Source organism: Ambystoma mexicanum, chromosome 6p, assembly GCF_040938575.1.
Source record: "Ambystoma mexicanum isolate Mex_15411 chromosome 6p, UKY_AmexF1_1, whole genome shotgun sequence".
In the NCBI taxonomy this organism is placed as follows: Eukaryota; Metazoa; Chordata; class Amphibia; order Caudata; family Ambystomatidae; genus Ambystoma; species Ambystoma mexicanum.
In genome coordinates this window covers 1,474,050,315-1,474,070,449 of record NC_090935.1, presented here as the reverse complement: position 1 = coordinate 1,474,070,449, position 20,135 = coordinate 1,474,050,315, and the positions used below count along the sequence as shown (strand labels likewise).

Here is a 20,135-nt window from a genome sequence, read left to right as displayed (position 1 = left end):
GTAAAGTTGAAATAGAGATAAAAAGTAATTACCTATTTATGGTACTTATCGGCGCTGACTGAAACGTAGGTTGAGATAATTGAGAAATAGAGGCTTTGAGCGGTGAAGGTTGGGGCGTGCTCATATTTGTTGTTTTTCTGAAACGTATCTGTGTAAATGACAGTAAGTATTGACAGTTAATTGAGACTTGTCACAATGGGAGATATTACTCCATTGATGCACCTGTGTAAGACGCAGCCAAAATACGCCCCTAAGCTCAAACAGTATAGTGCGGAATGGGTAAAAGGCACAGCAGACAAAATGTTCATGCCTTGGCCACAAGGGGCATCGCTTTTGAAAAGTGGCATTGCAACACATGACACATACTTGCACGCTGCGTACACAGGGAAGAAATTAGAGAAAAGGTTAGCTATTTTAGAGCTCTGGAAAACATATCAGGAAGGTAGAGAGGATCCGCCACCTGAGGATTAGATGCTTAATCAGTGTAAGGAGGAAGGTGTTGAGCCTTCTGCTCCCCTTACCTCAATATATGAATCGCCTATGTATAGCAGTGATGATAGTCCAGAAGAGGATAGAAGAAAGGAGGAGATCTTTAATATCTTACAGAACAAGGAGGAGAAAAGTGAACGATCGAATGTAACCACAGACATAGAACGAGAGATTGAGAGATGGAAAGGAGAAAAGGAGAAAGCTGACGAGGTAACGCTCATACAGAATGAATGGATGGGAGTACAGATATTGCTCAAGCTTGATGGGAAAAGTATCGAGGAAGAACAGCAAAGGAAAGAAGAAAGGGTGGAGGAGCAAAGGAAATATGACAACAGACAGAGCAATCGAAGAACGAGATAGGCAAGAAAGGAAGAGAGAAGAGGAGTGCAGAAATTAAGGGATAACAAGAATACAAAGACAAAGGGAAGAAGAAGAGCATTAGAGCAAATGAAAGAAGTGAAGAGAAAAGACAAGAGGAGGAAAGAGTTAGATGGAAAGCGAGAAAGCAAAGAGTTAGATGAAGAAAAGGAGCAAAAAAGGAGACAAAGGGATATTGATCGCATTCAGAAAGAGTTAATGGAACCAAGCCCAGTAATATCATGGGGCAATATAGAGGCATTCCTCCCATCACAGGGAGGAACGTCAAGGCCGTCTAGGGTAGCCCTAGAAGATAATTTTGACATAGGGAGCATTGGAGAGAGGATTGATAAAACCTATCTAGCCTTAAGAGAAAGTAGCAAACCAGGAAGCCAAGCGAAGGGAGAACAGTCCCTGGTCTTCCAATCATAAAGCGAAGAAAGAGACCTGTTCAGTCTCAAGCACAGAGCCTTGTCCTTAGACAAACTGACTTTAAATAAGGGTGAAAGAGAAGAGAGCCATACTAGTTGGGGACTAGATATGTCAGACGAAGAAAGAGAAACCTTCCATGGGAAAGTGGGAGGAGATGCATGCGGCCCGACGGATGTCTGCAGACAGACAAGGAAGTGAGATGGTCTGATGATCTACAGCAGCCTAAAGATAGGACGCCAGATTCTATAGATGATCCAAAGCGACCTAAAGGATGGTCACACAGCGAGAAGGGAGAGTCAGCACCATATGTGAGTAGGATGAGGTTATTGCCAGGTAGAAGGCGATCAGGAACCTCTGTCCCTACTATGGATAGGCAGACGATGGGAGCCAATTGTGGATTTGGGTTCACGTAGTTCCCTTTATTGGAGAAAGGAGGGGCCAGACCGCAGTATATTCCTTGGCCTCAAATGGATAAGGATAATTTAAGGTGTACATTTCTCAGTTTAACGGAGGGTGCAGGAAAATGGATTTATGAACTTGTAAAAATGACAGGGGGAAATACCTTAGCAATATGGGAAATTATGGGTCTCCTAGAAGCCATTGTTGGGGAAAGGGCTGATGACATTTGGACGAGAACAGGATACACAAGTGTCATGGCACAGAACACAACGCATGATGGAGCACCATTTACATAATTGTAGAGCAGATGTCTGAAGAGCGCTCGGGGTACAGTATTTAGGAACGGTGGACTCTTGAAATGTGGGAACCATGGTGGAAGACAGTGGCAGTATATTACCACATTCTATGTCAGGGATTGTCAGAACAGGTACAGAGACAGCTCAAGAAATTAGTGGGAATGGAAGCAGAGCCATGGGCAGAAATACAGTTGACCATAGTGCATCCCTGTCGGTTGTTGCAAGAGAAAAATAGGAAGAAGGAAGATGCTAGAAAACTTGAGGAAGCCACGTTAGTTCAGAAGAAATTGTCAAAATATGCCATAGAAGGGGCGGTGTTGACAAGCGGAGAAGGAATGGGAATGCAACAAGTAGTGGGTGCATCACAGGAGAATAATGAGCACCACATGCATCAAGGAGGGAATGGCTTTATGTTGCGAGGCAGAGGAATGGGCTACAGATGAAGGGGTGGTTTTCAGAATAATAAAGGTGGTTTTCAGAATATGCAGAAAGATAATCCGAATGTGCATAGAGGATTTAACCAAGGGGGACACATCAGAAGAGCTCCTCCTGAAGGTTGGACATGTGGGATGACAGGGCACATTGCGCACACATGTGGAAGCCAAATGTATGTACAGAATGGGCAATTCTCAAGAGAGGGAACAGCTTATCCTCCAGCATATAGCTCACAAGCTAGAAATGGGTTTGCCCAAGATCAGACAGTGCATCAAGCACAAGCGCCGCAACTGCAACAGGCATTGCAGCCACAGCAAGCACCATTGAGTTCCCCACAAGGGCAGTCACAGCACGCACCCATGCAGATACAGCAGAATGCAAACACGGGACAGCTATTGACATCTATAGTAGGGAGTGTCACTGTGGTATGAGGAAGTCCTTTCACAGGTACAGAAATAAGTATGTATCCACAATAGGACAGCTCACAGGGCGACTTGATGTGTTCAGTACTATCGGTGACACCAGACCCCCAAGAGGAACCAAGGGTTGATGTGACGATAGGAGGCACATCTTTTACTTTTTTGGTAGACAATGGGGCTACTCGTTCATGTATACGAGAGGGAAAATACCCAATGTCGGAAAATGCCATGAATGTTCAAGGATTCTCTGGAGCTACGAGTCAAGTTCCTTTTACTGACAAATTACCAGTCTCCATAGGAGAGTGACAAAACTTAATATGATGATTTCTTTTCCTGATGAAGGCATAGTGTGTTCTACTCAGGGGATACATTATGTGAATATGGGCGAATTTATATTGGCATTTACAGAGCAAATGGCTCTACGAGGAATGGCATTAGAGCCAGAAGTCTTTCTTTATGGGGTACACATTTTGTTGACATGGCTACCCGGCTTAGTGGGAAAGATTATGAGAATACCTGATGAGTTTTTGTTCAGGCCACAGATTCCTATGGATGAAGAGGGGGGACAGATTATTCCTCTAGAGGTAAATGCAGCCAGAGTGCGAGGGGAGATGGCCATGTTCGAAGGAACCGATGACAAGGGCAGACCATGGAGAACAGTGATTGCCATTGGCGAAGGTTATAGATTGACTGACGTCACTGACGAGAATATGTTTAGAGATGATCCATCAGATGATGAAGTGATATTCGAGATGAGTATTACATATTGGATCATAATAGAGAAAAGAGAGATCCCACAGCGAATGGTGATAGTACGACAGTGCCCAGCATTTTTTTATGAAGATTTTGAAAATGTGCCAAACTCTTTATGGACTGGAGGCCCCTATGAAGTAGGCCTATAGAAGGGGTAGGGAAGGTTAAGATTAAGCTGAATCCAGGAGAAATTTTACTTCAAGCAAGACAGTACCCATTATCTCGAGAGGCGGATGAGGGTATTTTTAACTATATCAGCCCTGATGGAACAAGGTATTTTAGTGACGTCAGAGTCACTGTGTAATACTGCGGTGTATCCTATCAATAAATCGATGAAATGGTTGTGGAGATTCATACAAGATATGAGACAGATTAACCAGATTGTAGAAGCAGCGTTTCCTTTAGTTCCTAATCCGACGACAATATTATGTAGTATCCCAGCAGAAGCATGATATTTTACGGTGATTGACTTGAAAAATGCATTTTTCAAAATCCAGTTGCATAAGAACTCAAAATCTTACCTCATTTACGTTTCGCCAAACTAAACTGAAAAGCACTCATTTGCCCCAAGGGTACTGTGAGTCTCCATCAATATTTAACAAGGTCCTTCAGATGGACCTAAGTAATATTGAGTTGAAAAGCGTTGTCATACAGTGTCATGATCACAGAGAAAAGTCCTAGTGTAACCCCAAAAAAGAACTGGACAGCAGTTTATCATCACTGGATAGTGGGACGGCAACACAGTGTAGTGGGTGGGCATAGATAGCAACTTCCTGATTGTTAGTGCGTGCCTTTTGTGTGAGGTTTACATAACGTTATTGCTATGCGGTAGACTTGCTTGCCAGTTCGAATGTGCGTTTGTTGTTTCAATTCATGTAGCATTTATTCTCTCCTCATTCAGACATACACACGGCACATCTCGTTTGGGTAACTAGGCAGTTGTTACTTCATAGTTCGATACGTATAGATGAACTATTCAAACCCTATAATTATTCTGGCTCGTGTGCATTTTAATTGTATGAATATACCGCAATCTTTACTGAACAACATTTAGTCACATTTATTCATTGGCAGTCAGGGGTAATTAATAGTAGGAATTCCTTCCTGGTTTTATAGGCATGGAATTGGTGCTTCTTTCCTTCTCATAGTTTGAGACACCTTCCTTCCCATTAGCGCCTTAGTCACATCTTTATGAACAATCTTCATTTTTTCAATCAATCTAGTGCAGTGTCCCCGCTCTCCACACCAGCATCTATCTCCAGCATCCCAATACTTCAGAACTAGAGCCCCTGCGTAGATGCAGGATGGAGAGCGCACCCAAAAGGAACACTAGGTAAAAACAACAAGAGAAAAGGGAACCTTTCATGCTAATTAGTGACAGGAAACTGTTGCTGTAATTTTAGGTTATAGTTTTTTCGTTCCACACTAAGGAATTTTCTGTGTATTCTAATAGTAAAACCTCATCATTGAAGAAGTGGTTGAGTGTTAAAACATCGCTACCTAAGAAGAAACCTTGTGAAGTAGTTTCTTGTGTGTGTCCCTGCAGAGTTAAGGTAAGTGTTACATACAGTACGTAGATTATATTTTGGTTTGTAGCACAACAGAAGATGAGTGTAGAAAAGACTTGATTCAGTTAATGACTATCCTTGTAGACAAAGAGAAGTTGCAATATTGGCAAGAAGAAGTGTTGCATATCGGCCAGTTCATCTCACATGAGGGAAAAAGGGTCACACCTGAACGATCTGAAACAGCAAAACCGCACACTGTAAAACACATGCAACACTTTTCGGGATTATGCAACTATGTTACAGCGTGGGTGTTTGATTATAGTTCATATACAAGACCCCTTTTGCAGGCTCTGAAGAAAGCACAAGTGAATAAGGAAAAAACAGAATGGACTGAGGAAATTGAGGGAGGGTTTGAAGAACTGAAGAAAGCTATTTGTGTAGCTCCAGTTTTAGGAATTCCCAAATATGACGAGGAGTTCTTTTTATTTTCTCACACGAATGGGACAGTCATGACAGCAGTACTTACAAAGAGAACTACATTAGGGTATAAACCTCTGGCATATTATAGTGGGATTCTGGATTCAGTTATGAAAGGGCACTTTCCTTGCGAACAGTCACTGACAGCAGCCGCGTTAGCAATACAGAAGTCTATTAGTATTGTGATGGGGTGCTCCATCACACTTTTTGTAGAGCATGCTTTGTTTGCCATTTTGGAAAAACCTAAGGGTACATTGACATCTCAGAGAGCTTCTGTATATGAGGTAGTTATATCGAATCCAGCAATCAAAATAGTCAGGTGTAAAATAGTGAACCCTCCCACGTATGTAGCTGAGTCTGTGGTAGAGGGTGAGTATGTGCATGATTGCACTAACTATGAGGAATTCTATGATGACATCCCGTGCATAAAGGAAAATGCGATAGCAGGGGGAGATTCTCTTTATTAATGGTTCTTCTAAAATTGATCAAACTAGTGGGGAGAGGCATTCTGGTTCAGCTGTGGTAAGACAGAGCAAATGGTGAATTTGAGGTGGTAGCAAGTGCAAGACTACATTCTCATTTTTCAGCGCAAGCAGCAGAATTGGTGGCGCTTATTGTCACGCTTGAGAAACATGCAGGGCAGGAAGTAATGGTGTACAGTGACTCTGTGTCATGCTCACCTGGTATCCACGGGGACGCCACACAATACTGGATGGGAGGCTGTGCGCTGTCCTGGACCCCTTTCTGCTTGTTTGTATGTTGGCTGGTGGTCCTTAGTTTCTTGTGCGTTAAGCTCTCCGTCCTGCATCTCAGTGCAGAGGCGCATGTTAGTTGTGGGCGTTCTGAGGGCCTAGTTGCTTCCGTGGTCCTGTGCACTTGTGTCGGGTCCAGTCCGGCTGTGACACTGACTTGTTTAATGTGCTCAGGTGAGTCTTTCAGTCTTTGTTCCCTCTCCTGTCTTCTTTTCGTTCCCTGTGCTTTTCGTGTTCCTTTTCTCTTTTGTGCTCTTAATGTCTCTTTCTGTCTTCCATAGGGATTGTTGCTCTTGCGGAGCTGCATCGCCAGGTGGTTAAGGCTGAGGTAAGTAGTTTAGCGCGGCGCATCTCAATGTGAGCCAGTTGCTAACCTGTATTCCTTTCTCTCCTTCATGCAGGGGGCAGCGTGCTGATGATCCGGAATGCAGTTCATTCGGTGGCCAGGTATACAGGTAAGTGGTTAATGGTGTTTTGCTTGTTTCTCCGTCACCATTGCAGATTAGCATAGCGCGATGATAGAACCCGCTGTTTATGCTGTCCTTTACTTTGCAGGTTGCGGAGCACTCCGGAGATGGCGAGGCCACCGAGCGCGGACGGATGTAGGAGCTGTTACTCACAGGTAATTGTCCCTCGTTAATGCTGTTCTTGTTCTTGCTGATCACAGAGCGATCCGGAGATGGGTGAGGCCACCGAGCGCAGATAGATGCGTGGATGGATGTTGGAGCTGCTACTCACAGGTTAGTGTTCCTTGTTAATGCTGTTCTTGTTCTTGCAGGTTGCCAGTGGAATCCAGGTTGATGCTGCAGATTCAAGCCGCTGGGAGAAGCAGATGAGCTGGAGCTGGGCACGGTGAGCGTTACATTGCAGGACTGCAGAATAACGCGAAGCGTGAATTCCATTTCGGGCATGGCTTATATAGCCAGCCAAACCTGAAGATTCAACCACACCCAAAATACTAGTCTGCATGCCTCAGTTCATGGAACTGAGCTGTAGAAAGGACCTCCATGTTGGCCCAAAGTGGCTTGCCTTATTCTTGAAAATGAGCCTGGCACCAAAGGCGCCAGGACTGTCTCCATGTCTTATGTTGATGGGTTTTTAAGACACTTGGAGCCACTGTGGGAGGCTGTAACCTCACTGCTGTCAGGGGGCTATTGCAACTGAGGGGATCAGGGATAGGAGTCATGACAGCACTCCCCCCAAAGGCCCCTCTCAGGGTATGCCTTCCGGCTGGCCCAGGTTTGGTTGGGTGATTCCGATGAAAACGTTTAACCAGGCGTGGTGCATGGAGCTGCTCGCTAGGCTCCCATGTCCTGTCCTGAGGGCTGTACCCTTTCCAGTCCACTAATAATATAACTTGGACTTGGTGATTTTTGCATCTAGGATGTCTTTAACTTCGAATTCAGGCTCTCCATTAACCAATTTCGGATTTGGTGGTGTCTTAATCCGGGTTTCAGGTTGAACAGGCTTTAGAAGTGAGACGTGGAACACAGGATGGATCTGCATGTTCAAATGTAAAGCTAGTTTTACCGTCACATGGATTATGATAGCCTTGATTGTGTAAGGTCCTAGGTACCTGGGACGAAATGTTCGAGATCCTCTTATGGGCACGTGTCGAGATGCCAGACTTCATCTCCAACTTGGTAGGTTGGGGCTCTTCGTCGGTGTTGGTCAGAGAACCTCTTCTGTCTTTCTTTGGCTTGAATCAAGTGTTCTGCCGCCTTGTTGAAAGTCTGAGTGATAGTTGTATGTAAAGTTTTTACCGCTGGCATTTCCAAGGTCGTAGGGACGTCCAACTTCGAAGTACGTGGATTCCTTCCATACATGGTATAGAACAGACTCTGTCCAGTACTGGAGTGTAATGAATTGTTGTAGGCTTATTCGGCTATCCATAGCACATCCTTCCAACCTTCTTCAACCTGATGTAACATGCACCTTAGGTATTGCTCTAATGTCTGATTTGTCCGCTCTGTTTGACCATCAGTTTGTGGATGGTGACTGGTGGAAAGACGGATATCAATTTGGGCCATTGCACAACTCTTCCTCCAGAAATTAGACACAAACTGACTGCCTCTGTCTGAAATCAAGATGGAGGGAAATCCGTGTAGTCGCACGATTTGTTCCAAAAATACCTTCGCCAGACTGGATGCGTTTGGTAGACTCTTAAGTGGTATGAAATGGGCAATTTTTGAAAAGAGGTCTACTACCACTAAAATAGTGTTGAATCCTTGGCAGGGAGGTAGGTCGGTGATGAAATCGAGGGAGAGAGTGTGCCAGGGTGCAGGTGGAACCTCCAAGGGATGAAAAAGGCCTGCAGGTCTTTGCTTTAGGGATTTATTCTGTGCACAAATGCCACATGATAGAATAAATTGTATGATGTCCTTTCGCCAGGTTGGCCACCAATAATGTCTTTTCACCTTGGCTAAAGTTTTGGCAATCCCAGGGTGTCCTTCCATCAGAGAGTCGTGATAACCTGAGATGACTTGTTTTTGTAATGCCGTATTTGGTAGATATAAACGTCCCCTGAAATACGGGAGTTGATCCTTGATTGTGCGATGTTCACTTTGAGCGGCCCAGTCCTGTAATGCCTCAGTGTTCATTAGGAGATGAATTTCCTTTTGATGTTCGTCCAAAGACAATGTGGCGGTGAGACCAATTAGTTTGTCACCCGGAATGATGGCTACAGGGTCTGAGGTTGAGTATGCATTTTCATCAACTCCCATGCGAGATAAGGCGTCTGCCTTTCCATTCTGAACTCCGGGTCGATAGGTGATTATGTAATTGTACTCTGCGAAAAATAAGCCCACCTGACTTGACGAGATGATTGAGCTTTTGCCGACTTGAGGTATTGAAGGTTCCGATGGTCGGTGATTACAGTTTGGTATGTCTGACACCCAAGAGGTAATGTCGCCAAGCCTTAAAGGCTGCCTTAATCGCTAGGAGTTCTTTGTCCGTTATTGCGTAATTAAGTTCAAGTGTGGAAAATGTACGTGACCAAAAGGCCACAGGATGCAATTGGCCGGTTCCGGGATCTCTTTGTGAAAGAACTGTCCCCATCGCCATGCTGGAGGCGTCTGTTTCTACTATATACGGGAGGTCCGGGCGGGGGTGTCGTAAAACTGGGGCTAAGGTAAATCTTCTCTTAAGTTCTTGAAAGGCCTTTTCTGCCTCTTCAGTCCATTGGAAATGCTTGTTTTTCTTTCGTAATAACGAAGTGATCGGGTGTACAATCTGTGAGAAACCCGGAATGAATCGGTGGTAAAAGTTCGCAAAACCGAGCATACTCTGGACACCTATCACTGAAGACAGTGACGGCCAATTAAGAATGGCATCTACCTTGTGCATATCCATCCGGACACCTCTGGGAGTGAGGATGAAACCTAAGAACTTAACTTCGGTGTCATGGAAGGAGCATTTCTCAAGTTTAGTGTATAGCTGGTGCTGACATGCAAGGACGGAGCGTACGTGCCTAACATGATCTTGTTTGGAAGAGGAATACACCAAGATGTTGTCAATGTAAACTAGGGCACATACGTCGATCAACTCTCGCAGTTCATGAAGTACTGGAATGCTGCGGGAGCATTGCAAAGCCCGAAGCGCATCACCTGATATTCGTACAGCCCACACTTGGTACGAAAGGCGCTCTTCCATTCATCTCCTTTCTTTACCGGTACGAGATGGTTTGCCCCCCTGAGGTCCAATTTGGTGTAAATTTGGGCATCTTTGACTTGGTCCAGCAGTTCCGGGATCAGGGGTAGAGGGAAGCGGTTTTTTACTGTTAATTGATTTAGTGTGCAGGAATCGATGCACGTTCTCAAGTCTCCCTCCTTCTTGGGTACGAAGAATAGGGGTGAAGCTGCCGGGGATTTAGACGGGCGGATGAGCCCGTTTGCCAGATATTGGTCCAGGTATGATTTCAGATGGAGGTTTTTCGGTTCTGCGAGTGCATAAATGCGACTGCATGGGATTTGCGCTCCGGGTACAAGGTCGATCTGACAGTCATATGGCCTGTGAGGGGTTAAGGTATTAGCCTGCTCCTTCTGGAAAACATCTTGGAAGTCTTGGTATTCGCTTGGTAACGTACTCGTTACACCTAGAACCACTGCCTCTTTACCTTGAGCTGGTGTTAACGGATCAGACATTGGCACTTCTACTTGGTAACAGGCGTGAACACAGTCTTTGGAGAAGGTCAATCTTTTTGCACGCCAGTCGATACTAGGATTGTGAGCCACCAACCACGGCATCCCCAAAATCACCTGGAACTGAGTGGCCTGGATAAGGTCGAAGGCTATGGCTCCCCGATGTCCATCTTGGCACAGAAGGATTAATTCCGCTGTGCGTTGAGTTACAGGACCCAAAGCTATCTCTGTGCCGTCGACGGTGGTCACCTTCTGAGTTGTCGTTTTCTGACAGAGGGGAAGCCCCATCCTTGTTGTCAGGCCTTGGTCTATGTAGTTACCAATGGCTCAGCTGTCTATATAACCCTCCACAGCATGCATCCGAGATGATTGTTGGTGACTGATCAAAATCACAGGCAGGGCAAGGTGCGAGGTCTCTGGCTCTTCCTTTTCGCTCGACAAATGGACCTCTACGCTTGCCGGGCCTGGAAGTTTTCCGACTCATGTTCTCCTCCTTCCTTTTCAGTAGCACCGACCATTCTCCTAGGAGGCTTCACTGGGCATTCCCTGAGGGAATGACCGGACTTCCCACAGTACAGACATAGTTGTTGTTGTCTTCCTTTGTCTCTTTCGGCCTTGGTCAATGGACTGCGTACCCCCCGATTTGCATGGGTTCTGAAGTGTTTTCTGATGTAAGTCCTTGGGACGTACATACACAGTACGATTATCTGTTCTGGCCCGATCTGTCTTTCGATCTTGCAGCCTGTGGTCAAGCTGCACAATGAGGTTGATGGGCTAGGACGTCTTGCAATTCCCTGCGTAACCCTTGATGGAATAACGTGGTTCTTTTCTCCTCCGGCCACCCAGTTTCAACAATGAGTCTGTTAAAGGTGGCGATATATGTCAACAAATCTTGGCTGCCCTGGCGAAGAGACAGAAGTTCATTATCCAGAGCTTGGCCGTGGGTGTGTCGGGCAAACACGCTTCCATTTCCTGTTGGAACCCTCCGAAATCTCGCAAGAGTGGATCATCCTGTTTCACTAACGGTACGGACCAATCTGCAGCACTGCCACTCAGATATGAAAGAACAATGGCAACCCGTGACTGATCATTCGGAAAGGCTCCCGGTCTGCAGAGAAAATGGAGGCGGCACTGGTTCATGAAGACTGCATATCTTTGTGGGTCCCCGGTGAAACGTTCTGGTGGAGCCAAAGGAAACGCCCCAGGGAGGACAACTTGTACAGGATTGACGGATGTGGCGGAAACCAACAGAACAGTTCCTGGCAATGGAGCCTGACCGGCCTGCGTTTGGAGTAATTGCCTAGCTAAATCATCGGTACGATCCTTGGCGACTATCAACTCCCTTCTAAGAGCATTGGTTTCTTGCCGGGCGGAGTATACTTCAGCCCGTAATTCTCCCAATAACTGGGCTAGTTGATCAGTCTCAGATGTTTCCATGACACCCAGGTGGATGTTTTAAGGAGGCTTCGCGTTCTGTTACGCTCACCTGGTATCCACGGGGACGCCACACGATACTGGGTGGGAGGCTGTGCGCTCTCCTGGACCCCTTTCTGCTTGTTTGTATGTTGGCTGGTGGACAGGTCCTTAGTTTCTTGTGCGTTAAGCTCTCCGTCCTGCATCTCAGTGCAGAGGTGCATGTTAGTTGTGGGCGGTCTGAAGGCCTAGTTGCTTCATTGGTCCTGTGCCCTTGTGTTGGGTCCAGTCCGGCTGTGACACCGACTTGTTTATTGTGCTCAGGTGAGTCTTTCAGTCTTTGTTCCCTCTCCTGTCTTCTTTTCGTTCCCTGTGCTTTTCAATGTTCCTTTTCTCTTTTGTGCTGTTAATGTCTCTTTCTGTCTTCCACAGGGATTGTTGCTGTTGCAGAGCTGCAGCGCGGGGTGTTTAAGGCTGAGGTAAGTAGTTTAGCGCGGCGCATCTCAATGTGAGCCAGTTGCTAACCTGTATTCCTTTCTCTCCTTCATGCAGGAGGCAGCGCGCTGATGATCCAGAATGCAGTTCATTCGGTGACCAGGTATACAGGTAAGTGGTTAATGGTGTTTTGCTTGTTTCTGCGTCATCTTTGCAGATTAGCGTACCGCTATGTTAGAAACCACTGTTTATGCTGTCCTTTACTCTGCAGGTTGTGGAGCACTCCGGAGATGGCGAGGCCACCGAGCACGGACGGATGTAGGAGCTGTTACTCACAGGTAATTGTCCCTCGTTAATGCTGTTCTTGTTCTTGCAGGTTGCGGAGCGCTCTGGAGATGGGTGAGGCCACTGAGCACGGATAGATGCGCGGATGGATGTTGGAGCTGCTACTCACAGGTAAGTGTTCCTTGTTAATGCTGTTCTTGTTCTTGCAGTTTGCTGGTGGAATCCAGGTTGATGCTGCAGATTCAAGCCGCCGGGAGAAGCAGATGAGCTGGAGCTGGGCACGGTGAGCATTACGCTGCAGGACTGCAGAATAACGCGAAGCGTGAATCCCAGTTCGGGCATGGCTTATATAGCCAGCGACACCTGAAGATTCGACCACACCAAAAACACTAGTCTGCATGCCTCAGTTCATGGAACTGAGCTGTAGAAAGGACCTCCATGTTGAATTAAGGCCCCAAGTGGGCTTGCCTTATTCTTGATAATGAGCCGGCCGCCAAAGGCGCCAGGACTGTCTCCATGTCTTCTGTTGATGGTTTTTTAAGACCCTTGGAGCCACTGTGGGGGGCTGTAACCTCACTGCTGTCAGGGGGATATTGCAACTGAGGGGATCAGGGATAAGGGTCATGACACTCCACCTATGTTACGTCAACCGTGCACGCAGGGCTAACACGTTGGAAAAGGAGCGGCTACCTCCGAGCTGATGGAACTCCAGTGCAACACGCAGTATTATTGGGCAGGCTTATTAAGGCACTACAACTCCCAGTAGCCATTTCAATAGTTAAATGCGCAGCACATACCAAGCAAACTGACTAACTCTCGCGGGAACGAAGCCACAGACGAAGACGCCCAGAGGGTTGCATATTCGCCAGATATTACAAGTTTTGATACTCCAGATGTAAAGGAAAAAGTAGTCAAAATTATGACAGTAAATTAAGCGTTTAATCATTTATCGAGAACACAGTTGATGGCGGTTCAAGGCAGTGCACCACAGGAAGAGCCAGAGTTGTGGAAACGAAAGGGGTGTTCTTTATCCCCCTCTGAAGCATTATGGTGACAGGACAGCACTGGAAAGCCGGTGATGCCAGTAGCATTGTTAAGGGTAGCGCTTGGACAACTGCACTCCCCTGCACATGTAACTAGGGAAAGCCTCGCAGCAGCTTTTGTGGAGGACTGATTCGTACCGAAACCTGTTAGAACACGTTGCATTTTATGTAGTAAATTGCATCGTATGTCAAATGTTTACCGCTGGGCATACACTGCGAATGATCAGAGGAGTGATTCCTTGAACGAATGGTCCATTTCAGCATTTGCATATCGATTATGTTGACATGCTGCAAGTATGTAGTGGATACCGGTATATGATAGTGGTGTGTGTCCCTTTTCTAGGTGGATCGGAGCAGGTCCTTGTACACACCCTGATGCCTCTTGCACAGTTTTTAGTCCGAGAAGTCTTTCCCAGATCGGGAGAGCATGAGGTGTTGAGATCTGTCAATGGGCCCCTTTTTGTTAATGAAGTATTTGAACAGATTAGTCTATTACTAAGTATAAAACACAAGTTTTATTCTGCTTATCACCCGCAAACGAATGGGACATGTGAAAGACTCAACTGTCTCTTTAAAGAGAAAATTGCAAAATAAAAAGTGACACTGAAGAAGGGATGGCTGTACTGCCTGCCCATTGCATTATATGCATTAAGGAATAACTCTGGGTCGGACCACCATCTCAGACCCCACAAGCTAGTGACAGGGAGGCAAATGAGAATGCCTTTGTCTCCTCCATTGAGGAGCAGAAGTGATGCCCAGAAGACTGCAAAAAATTTCGGAAATGAGTTAAGTACTTATTTGACATGTATGACCGCTAGTATCTCTGTCATTTCAGATCAACTCAAGTGCAAAGAGGGTCGGTCTCAGGACACAGATGAAGACCATTCAGTAACCAGAATTCAAGAACTACTTCCTGTACCTAGACTTTTTATTGGAGATTCAGTCCTAGTAAGGAACTTCACCCGGAAGTGGCACGAGCTATCATGAGCACTGCTCCCGAGAAGCCAAGTCAAGCTCAGCATCCCCGGAAGCAGGCTCACGACCCTCATCCCCGGCTCCAGCAAACCCCTATTGGGGCCCTTTGGACTATGTCCTGGCACCTCTGGCGCCAGGCTCATAAGGAACCTCAGTCCCGGCGCCAGGGGCGCCGGGCTCATAATTCTTGCAAAGGTGCTTGGGTGGACCTACCTGTAGCAGACCATGCTGCATACTCACCTTTGCAAATGCTGGCAGGATGAAGTCCCCAGCCTTCTGCTGAGAGGAACTATTCCCTGAACTGGGACTACTTTCTTACCTGGGTGGGGCTGGTGCCACTCCTTAGCTCTGGAACACAGGAACTCTTTTACCTGGGCGAGGCTGAGGAAGTTGACACCCAATCACTCCAACACTATTTAAACCACACCCGATTGGGAAAACGTGCTTCGCGTTATTCTGCATCTGCAGCAGGACGCTCACCGAGTCAGCTCCAGCATTCCAGTGACATCTCCAGCTTCAGCTCAGCAACCTGTGGAAGAAAGACATGAGAACTATACTTACCATCCAGGAATCCAGACACCGGCAGAACCAGCAAGCAAAAGAAACATAAGGTTAGCAAGTTGCAACACGTTCGCAGCCGCGCTCGCTTACCTGATCCATCTGTGCTTTCACGGATTCTTCGCGGCCTTCTCTTCAGCAGCCTAACGGCACCTGTAAAGACAAAGAACATTGTTAAGTAGGAATCGGGTGAAGGCGGCAGCATTTACTTTTCTTACCTGCTTTTGTGCGCGTATTACGATCTCTTCAACCGCAGCAGCCCGGCACCTGAAAACAAGAAAAGACATTATTTAAGTGCCATTAAAGACTGCAAGAAAGCCTAACACTTACGTGTTTCCCCACGTGCATCCGCGACTGGGAAAACGCCCGCAAGGTCCCGACACCTGCAAATAAGAAAAGAACATTGTTAGAGGTGCTATAATAAGGTCACAGATTATTATACTCACGTACTTCGCACGTGCAACGGCAACGGACGAACAACGCCCGCAACATCTCAAGACCTGAAAACAGAAAACAAGGGACTTTATTGAGGTGTCATTGAAATTCCCATACCTACGTACAACCGCACGTGTCGCGCTCTCAGTGACCACGCCCTCAGCATCCAGGCACCTGAAAAAGACAATGCAAAGACTTCATTAAAGGTGCCCATCAAGACTATAAACTCTTTATACCTACTGGCATCCGCTCATGCAGTAACGGCGGCATCACCTTTTGGCATCTCAGCACCTGTGCCACTTCTAAGGCCACAAAAGACTTTGAGGACCTCCAGTGACATAACTGGAACCCACGCACCCCTGCATAAGTCGCAGGATGGAGAGCCCAGCATTTATACGCCTAAGGTGAGAGCTCACCAGGACATTGGACTTTCGGAGAGTTGGCGATTAGTGAGGAGGAAGTCCAGCCAAACGGTCATTAACCCTTTTTTCTTCCGCCTGCAGAAACCTTACCCTGCAAGCCAGACGGTCAATAAGAGGAAGCCCAGTCCAGAGAGTCATCCGAGCTCTACGCTTCTCAATTGAAGAGACTATAACAGTTCAGCCGGGACCAGCGCCTCCGTGGGAATCAGGTGAGCGTTACACGAGCCACCCTTTAATGGTCCTTGGGCCTCATTCCAAGTACGGCGCTAACCAATGGCGCTATTAACGCCTTGGTTGACGCCGTACCCGGACCGGCAGCGCCTTGGTGGATGGCGGAATTACCGCCCCATTCCAAGGTTGGCGGGGCGGTAATTCCCCATTCACCAAGGCTCTTCCCCATTCCCAAATGAGCCCCCATAGGGCTCAATGGGAATGGGGAAGATGCAAATAACGATGACCGTTCATTACGGTCACCGTTATTGGCTTGGAGGCCCATTTGCGCCCTCGACTTTAACACCTGCTCAAAGCAGGCGTTAAGGGCGAGGGCGCAAAGGGAACCTCGGAGTATGGCGGTAAGGGATTACCGCCACCAGTCTCGTTACCGGTGGCCGCTATCCCTTACCGCCATACTCGGAATGAGGCCCCTTATATTGTAGAGAACATTTCTCTTTCCAATAATCCACTCAACCCCTTTACTATGTATCGAGTGTAAGATTTCCAATGGAGGAGAAGTTTTGACGATGAGCGATTTCCGAAATAACATTAGCAACTTCCACAGGCTCACTGAGTATAGGAACTGAATGCCCAGCTCAAACCTAATGAGAGCCAAGGGAGGTCCCCTCGGGAGTCGCAGGTTCATCTTCCAGAAGATTCTGTCCAGTATCGCTCAGATTTGCCATAGGAGGTTTAATTCAGTCTCTGTATCATATGAGAGGACAGCCACCACTTTCATGTTATGAAAAGTCAGAATAGGAACCATCGAGAATCTGCCATATCTCCGATGCAGAACCATACCCTGGGCAGTCACGTCTTTTACTTTGGCTCTCAGAACCTCCACCAACAGGGTCTCAATTAGGTTCTGGTTAATACACCCCACCAGATAGGTGATATTTTCTATTCGCTCCAAGCTTTCCTTTCCAATCAACCATTTAAATTTAAATTTAGGATTCCCTTTGCCTGAATTTAGGATCATCACTTTTGACATTAATTCCGGGGTCATTGATCCTAATATACTCCTGAAGACACTTTAATCTCTGTTGAAGGCCTATAGGCATTTTATCAATCAGGATCAGATCATCCGCGTATAAAACCCAAGGGATGGGAATCCCAACAATGGTGGGGGAATTTGCAAGACGCCGATATGTATTAATGTCTCTAGACAATCCACCATGCAGGTTCAACCAAACCTGCATCGATGTCTCAGAGAATAGTTCTTTTATGGACTGAAGCACATGGGACGGACAGTGCGAACTTGCTTATTTCTCCCACAATCTTTTCCTACTAATACTATCAAAGGCCTGTTCCAGGCCCAGAAATGCCATGAATATTTTAGTTTTTCCTTTGCTCGCCTGGAGTTTAAGCAAATTCAGCAAGAAGAGGTTGAGGGAGGTTCCTATTCCTTTAATAAACCCTGTCTGTTGAGGGTCCAAAAGCCCCGATTCATTTGCCCATTCCGTAAGATGACTCAATATCGGGGCTGCAAAGAGCTTTCCCAAAATGTCAAGAAGAGCGATAGATCGATAGTTTTTAGAATTCGTTCTATCCCCCTTCTTGAAGACCAGAACAATCTGTGCACTTTTCCAAGACATCGAGACCCTTTCTTCCCTCATTATTTGCTGAAACAACAAAAAGGCACAATCTGTCCACTGCTCCAGGCTCTGTTTGAGGATACTGTTTGTAAGTCGATCCGGCCCTGGAGCTTTTGACGTACTCAATTTCATAATCAACCCTAAAATACCCTCTTTATCAAAATACCATGACCAGGTTTTCAAATCTGGAGCCCCCATCTCCTTCTTGTTTGAAGACCTTGAGGCAAAAAGTGTACAAAAATGCTCTACCCACTGCTCTTCTGATACTTTCATAGCCTGCAAAGCTTTCTGGGGTGTAGCAGTGTTATTTATAAGTTCCCAGGTAAGTCAGGAGTTTTTTTTTAACTTAACACTCTCAGCATATGCTCCACCTCCTGCTGGCATCTAATTTCTTTAAATGACAGTCTCCAATTGTTATACTGCTGTCTTTGGTTTTTTAGGCTCTGCTCTCTTACTGTCCCCGGGAGACTACTCAGCTCTCTCATATCCAATATACATTTTTTCAGTGCCTATACTAGATCGTTATTATTATGTTTGTATTTATGTGTAAGATCCATATTTCTATTTCCTAGACAAGCTTCTTCAAATTGTGCCAGTAAGGACTACCCCTCTTTCAATTTTGTAATTGCATGTAATTTTGCAATTCGAATTCCTTGCCCTGATTTAATTAGAGTTAAGAGACCGGAATAGGGTCTACCCTTCAAATCTTTTCTAGCAGGATTTAAAAAACATGTAAACCCATCACATAACATAACTTCTCTTAACCAACATTCCTGAAACACAAAGCATCATAACTTTTGAGTAAACAAGTACATAAATCCCCTTGTATTTCAACATGCAATCTGGACCTTCTCCAAATTGGGGTCTCTCTTACTCTTTTTGTGATTAAAATGTGCGAGCAGCCTCAGTAACCATGCTCAATCTTCCCTATTGTCCTCCTCCAGAGGACTATCTTGTACTTTTTTTCCCATCCTTACATCTGCTCTTGAACATGAGAAAGTAACACAGCGGTCCAACCCTAATTTCTACTTTTCCTGACTTGCTTTTCTCCTGGGATCCTGTATTTTTCTCTTGGCGTATACTTAATTTCGAAATTCAAAGTACTCTGTGGTTTTCTTAGAATCCTGCTTGCTTCAAAAGCTGGCTTGATTGCAAAAGTGTTCTTCCCTTCCAATTCCTGTACCTTTCCAACCTCCTCCTTTAACTCAAAGCCCAGGGCTAAAAGTTTTGCAGAAGTCTCCCACGGGGTCTTTTTAACAAGGTTGGATTTCAGATGTAATATCACCCAGTCCACTCTTGACTCCATCACAAATTCTACCAATGGATTATCATCCGAAGTTAGAGACCGGAGATTTGGAATATGGCGAAACAGAGTCATAACATTCCTTCTATTTAAGATTAAACCATCTTTTGAACTGAGCAATCGTTCCAAGGAAAGAGTTGCCCCCACATCGAGTTTTCCTTGGTGATTTCCCTTTTAATCAAATCGTATGTGTGGTTTTAACGCAGACCCACATTTAGCGTCCTCCCTTGAGTCTCTATACTTTTGCTCTGCCACTTGTCTTTTTTAGGAAGGACTTGAAACACATTATCATGTTCTCTCCCCAGGCTTTTATCCTTCGCCACCGAGACCCATCTCACTGTGCTATGATCACCTTTGGGTGATTCCTGGGGTTTAGCACTTTATTCCCTTTATAGGGCTTCATTGTGGCAGAGCAAAAGTATAGAGATTCCTGGGAGGACGCTAAATGTGAGTCTGCGTTAAAACCACACATACGATGTGTATGTTGAGCATTCCAGGAAGGATTCTCCTGAGTTGTTGAGTACCTAGGAGTTTTGGGATCTGCATTCCATCTCCCCCTCCTGCTCCAAGATTACAGCCGCAACTTCTTTTGCCGTAGGTGGACTGCTCTTCATTTTTCCATTACCTCAGATCAAGTGAGCTCTAGGTAGCGGGGAGGGTGTTCTCAAGTTACGAACGAATCTTCTAGAGGCATTTGATTTTGAGTCTTTGCAGGGGCCATATTTTTAGTTTTTTGTTGTGTGCAAGGATACAACAAAGTTGTTTCAAACTTTTTTCAAAAATCAGGAAGGTTTTTTTGTACCATTAGCTTTTCTTCTCTGTGCTGATATTTCGCTGTCTAGTGCTGGATCCAATTGGACATTACACCTTTCCAGATCTCGACCCTCCACTGCCTCGAAAGGGGGCTTGTCTCTGGCTGGTTGCAATATTTGAGATTGATCCGTAGCCATTTTCTGATTTGTTCCAATCTTTTTTCTAATATCTATATCAGTTCTCACTTTC

The 20,135-nt window shown here is 45.9% G+C and overlaps 1 protein-coding gene across 1 annotated transcript in view; it reads right to left on the bottom strand.

Moving 5' to 3' along the window:
* The window catches only part of LOC138510558 (serine/threonine-protein kinase MRCK beta-like), a 2,015,755-nt gene that overhangs the window by 1,175,722 nt on the left and 819,898 nt on the right, over positions 1-20,135 (bottom strand). The window lies entirely within an intron of this gene.